The sequence below is a fragment of the Schistocerca serialis genome, unplaced genomic scaffold (genome assembly GCF_023864345.2).
Source record: "Schistocerca serialis cubense isolate TAMUIC-IGC-003099 unplaced genomic scaffold, iqSchSeri2.2 HiC_scaffold_1169, whole genome shotgun sequence".
Taxonomy (NCBI): Eukaryota; Metazoa; Arthropoda; class Insecta; order Orthoptera; family Acrididae; genus Schistocerca; species Schistocerca serialis.
Window position 1 is genome coordinate 152501 of NW_026047369.1, and position 5000 is coordinate 157500.

General features: G+C 62.4%; 1 pseudogene; it reads left to right on the forward strand.

The window, feature by feature from the left end:
* Nucleotides 1–5000, forward strand: part of LOC126433607 (large subunit ribosomal RNA) — a 7963-nt pseudogene that overhangs the window by 952 nt on the left and 2011 nt on the right.

Genomic DNA, 5000 nt, shown 5'->3' on the forward strand with positions numbered 1-5000 from the left:
ATGTGCGCGAGTCATTGGGCTGTACGAAACCTAAAGGCGTAATGAAAGTGAAGGTCTCGCCTTGCGCGGGCCGAGGGAGGATGGGGCTTCCCCGCCCTTCACGGGGCGGCGGCCTCCGCACTCCCGGGGCGTCTCGTCCTCATTGCGAGGTGAGGCGCACCTAGAGCGTACACGTTGGGACCCGAAAGATGGTGAACTATGCCTGGCCAGGACGAAGTCAGGGGAAACCCTGATGGAGGTCCGTAGCGATTCTGACGTGCAAATCGATCGTCGGAGCTGGGTATAGGGGCGAAAGACTAATCGAACCATCTAGTAGCTGGTTCCCTCCGAAGTTTCCCTCAGGATAGCTGGTGCTCGTACGAGTCTCATCCGGTAAAGCGAATGATTAGAGGCCTTGGGGCCGAAACGACCTCAACCTATTCTCAAACTTTAAATGGGTGAGATCTCCGGCTTGCTTGATATGCTGAAGCCGCGAGCAAACGACTCGGATCGGAGTGCCAAGTGGGCCACTTTTGGTAAGCAGAACTGGCGCTGTGGGATGAACCAAACGCCGAGTTAAGGCGCCCGAATCGACGCTCATGGGAAACCATGAAAGGCGTTGGTTGCTTAAGACAGCAGGACGGTGGCCATGGAAGTCGGAATCCGCTAAGGAGTGTGTAACAACTCACCTGCCGAAGCAACTAGCCCTGAAAATGGATGGCGCTGAAGCGTCGTGCCTATACTCGGCCGTCAGTCTGGCAGTCATGGCCGGTCCTTGCGGCCGGCCGCGAAGCCCTGACGAGTAGGAGGGTCGCGGCGGTGGGCGCAGAAGGGTCTGGGCGTGAGCCTGCCTGGAGCCGCCGTCGGTGCAGATCTTGGTGGTAGTAGCAAATACTCCAGCGAGGCCCTGGAGGGCTGACGCGGAGAAGGGTTTCGTGTGAACAGCCGTTGCACACGAGTCAGTCGATCCTAAGCCCTAGGAGAAATCCGATGTTGATGGGGGCCGTCATAGTATGATGCACTTTGTGCTGGCCCCCGTTGGGCGAAAGGGAATCCGGTTCCTATTCCGGAACCCGGCAGCGGAACCGATACAAGTCGGGCCCCTCTTTTAGAGATGCTCGTCGGGGTAACCCAAAAGGACCCGGAGACGCCGTCGGGAGATCGGGGAAGAGTTTTCTTTTCTGCATGAGCGTTCGAGTTCCCTGGAATCCTCTAGCAGGGAGATAGGGTTTGGAACGCGAAGAGCACCGCAGTTGCGGCGGTGTCCCGATCTTCCCCTCGGACCTTGAAAATCCGGGAGAGGGCCACGTGGAGGTGTCGCGCCGGTTCGTACCCATATCCGCAGCAGGTCTCCAAGGTGAAGAGCCTCTAGTCGATAGAATAATGTAGGTAAGGGAAGTCGGCAAATTGGATCCGTAACTTCGGGATAAGGATTGGCTCTGAGGATCGGGGCGTGTCGGGCTTGGTCGGGAAGTGGGTCAGCGCTAACGTGCCGGGCCTGGGCGAGGTGAGTGCCGTAGGGGTGCCGGTAAGTGCGGGCGTTTAGCGCGGGCGTGGTCTGCTCTCGCCGTCGGTTGGCCTCGTGCTGGCCGGCGGTGCAGGATGCGCGCGCCTGCGCGGCGTTCGCGCCCCGGTGCTTCAACCTGCGTGCAGGATCCGAGCTCGGTCCCGTGCCTTGGCCTCCCACGGATCTTCCTTGCTGCGAGGCCGCGTCCGCCTTAGCGTGCTCCTCCGGGGGCGCGCGGGTGCGCGGATTCTCTTCGGCCGCCATTCAACGATCAACTCAGAACTGGCACGGACTGGGGGAATCCGACTGTCTAATTAAAACAAAGCATTGCGATGGCCCTAGCGGGTGTTGACGCAATGTGATTTCTGCCCAGTGCTCTGAATGTCAACGTGAAGAAATTCAAGCAAGCGCGGGTAAACGGCGGGAGTAACTATGACTCTCTTAAGGTGGCCAAGTGGCGGCGGTGTGGCTGCATCCGGACTTGGCTTTTCGAAGTGCGGTCTTGATGTAGTCGTGCTGCTGCTGCGAGGTGCCTTCCTTGGGTTATAGTTACAGGGAGAGTGATGCGCAATACATGGGCCTAGCCCTCTTAGCCTCTCCTCTCCTGCGGTCTTCTCCCCTTCTCGTGGGCCCGCTGATTTTTGCAGAGTGGAAGACCGCACCAGGGGCCTGGGGGGGTTACCAGCCCCCCCTCGCATTATCCCTTTATAGTTGGGGGCAGCCGACAAGAAACAAGAGATGGTGGCCCTTCCGCTGAAGGTGCCACCCCAGCTACCCCAGCACCTATCCGGCCAACCGGCCGTAACGAAAATGCGATAGTTTGTGTAGCTCCCTTTGCTTGCAGTGAGTGCCACCGCACTTTTACCACGAAGAACGGTCTCGGGGTCCATCGCCGCCGCCAACACCCTGCGGCCGCCAACGCTGAGATCGTGACGGAGAGGCATCGCGCGAGGTGGACGGAGGAAGAAGTCCTGTCGCTCGCCAAGGCAGAGGCCGAACTGTTCCTGGAGAGGGACGCCCGGTTCTTCTTTGTAAATCAAGAACTTACCAGGATGTTCCCCGACCGAACGCTTGAGGCAATCAAGTGCCGACGGCGGCAAGCTGCCCACAAACAGCTTGTCCGCCAATTCATGGAGGCACTTGAGATCGGTCGGGGTGAAGAGCCGGCGTCCCGCCGTGGAGCAGCGAGCTCGCTGCCTGACGCGGGCGAGGCCGCTGCGCCGCCCGTCGACGCAGCCGAGGACTTCGCGGCCGACACCACCGGGCCGCCGCCGGAGGGGCCGACTGACGCCGCCATCTGGGAGCATCTGGCGGGGCTACCTGCTTCCGCCCAGCGTTTCTCTGCCCTGGATCGAGTCATTGGTCTGGGGCGGGGCACGCCGCCCGATGTCATCCTGGGTATGCTCCCGGATGCCCTTGCGTCGGTCGGGTCCAGGGGGGAGAGGTCGATCACCAGGACACAGCGGCCGCGCCAACCATCCAAGCGGCCGCCTGCCGCCCCGCCGCTGCAGAAGCGCAAGCGGCGCCGCTGGGAATACGCGCGGACACAGGACGCCTTCCGTAGGTCGCGTGCGCGTTGCGTGCGCGGCTTGCTGGACGGCACCCTGCTGCAGCCGCCACCCGACATCCCCGGTCTGCTGGACTTCTGGGCGGACCTCTTCACGAAGAAGCCGATCTCCACCGCCGGCTTCATCCGTGACCGCCTTCTCCCGCACTCGGAGCCTGTCGCTCCTGAGTGCCTATGGGGGCCGGTCACACGTGAGGAGGTCGCTGCTGCCTTGCCGCCCAGGGGATCGGCAGCCGGGCCGGACGGCCTGACTCCAGCGGAGCTGCGGCGCCTGCCGCATGAAGTGCTGGTGAAACTCTTGAACCTCTTCCTCCTGGCCCGCGCCCTCCCCGAGCGTTTGCTTCGCGCCCGGACGTCACTTCTCCCCAAAACGGCTGCACCAACATCCCCCGCTGACTTTCGCCCCATTACGGTCTGCTCGGTGTTGGCGCGGACCTTTCACAAGGTTCTCGCGTCACGCCTGATGCGTGCATGTGCTGTGGACGAACGTCAGCGGGCATTCATCCCCCGGGATGGGATGTTGGAAAACACCTTCATCTTGGACACTGCTCTCACCGACGCAGTCCGCTCCTGTCGCTCTGTTTTTGTGGCATCGATTGACGTCTCTAAAGCGTTCGATTCGGTGGACCATGCCGCCCTCCGCCCCGTGCTGAGGGCCCATGGCCTGCCGGATTGCTTTATTGAGTACGTCGAAAGGTGTTACGAGGGTAGCACGACGGTGATAGCGGGCGGCGCCGACGTGGGCGTGCCCCTGCAGCCGGCTAGGGGTGTGCGTCAGGGTGACCCCCTCTCCCCCCTCCTTTTCAATTTTGCGGTGGACTATGTTTTGAGTCAACTTCCCTCCCACATCGGAGCTCGGATCCTTGGTCGCAGAGTTAACGCTGCGGCCTTCGCAGATGACGTCCTGCTTTTTGCATCGACCGCGAGGGGATTGCAGTCCCTCATCGACGCAGCCGTCGCAGCCCTCGCCCATCTGGGGCTGCAGATCAACGCCAGGAAGTGTTTCACCCTCGCCTTAGTCGCGTCTGGGCGCGACAAGAAGGTGAAGGTCGACGCCGATGTTACCTTCAAAGCGGGCAACGCCACCGTGCCCGCCCTACGTGTGGGTGAAACCTTCCGGTACCTGGGACTGCAATTCTCCACCGCTGGTCGTTGCGTCTTCAACCCACGACGCCACCTGGTGGAGCAGCTGGACGTCATCTCCCGAGCTCCGCTCAAGCCGCAACAGCGCCTCCACGCCCTCACCACCGTACTTCTGCCTGGCCTGTACCATGGGCTGGCCCTCAGCCGCACCCGAGTGGGTGCGTTGAAAGCGGCAGATGTGACCATCCGTGCCGCCGTCAGGAGATGGTTCCGCCTTCCGGCGGACACTCCCCTGGGCTACTTCCACGCTCCTGTAGCCCAGGGAGGCCTCGGCATCCCATCATGCCGATGGATGGGGCCAACACTTCGCCGGTCCCGTCTCCTGGCGCTGAAGAGGATTGGGCCAGCCGCCGACGGTGCAGGCCGGGACGAGGTGCAGCGTGAGATTGAGGCGCTGGAGCGGCATCTTATGTGGGAGGGCCACCTCCTCAAATCGTCGACGCAGGTTGGAGAGATGTGGGCCGCGCGCCTGCACGTTGCCTTTGACGGTGCGGCGCTGTCATCTTCCGCCGCCGTCAAGGGGCAACACCAGTGGGTCGCTGACACCAGTCGCCTGCTATCTGGGCGTAACTTCATCGACGCTCTCCGCGCCCGCATCAACGCCTTCCCCACGAAGGCACGGCGCAGTCGCGGGCGGGAGGCGGACACCAGATGCCGCGCGGGCTGCCAGGCCGTAGAAACCGCCAACCACGTGTTACAGGCTTGCTTCAGGACGCACGGGTCCCGGGTTAAGCGGCATGACGCGATCGTGCGCTATGTCGCCCGTGGACTCGCGCAGAGGGGCTTCAATGTCTCTGTGGAGCC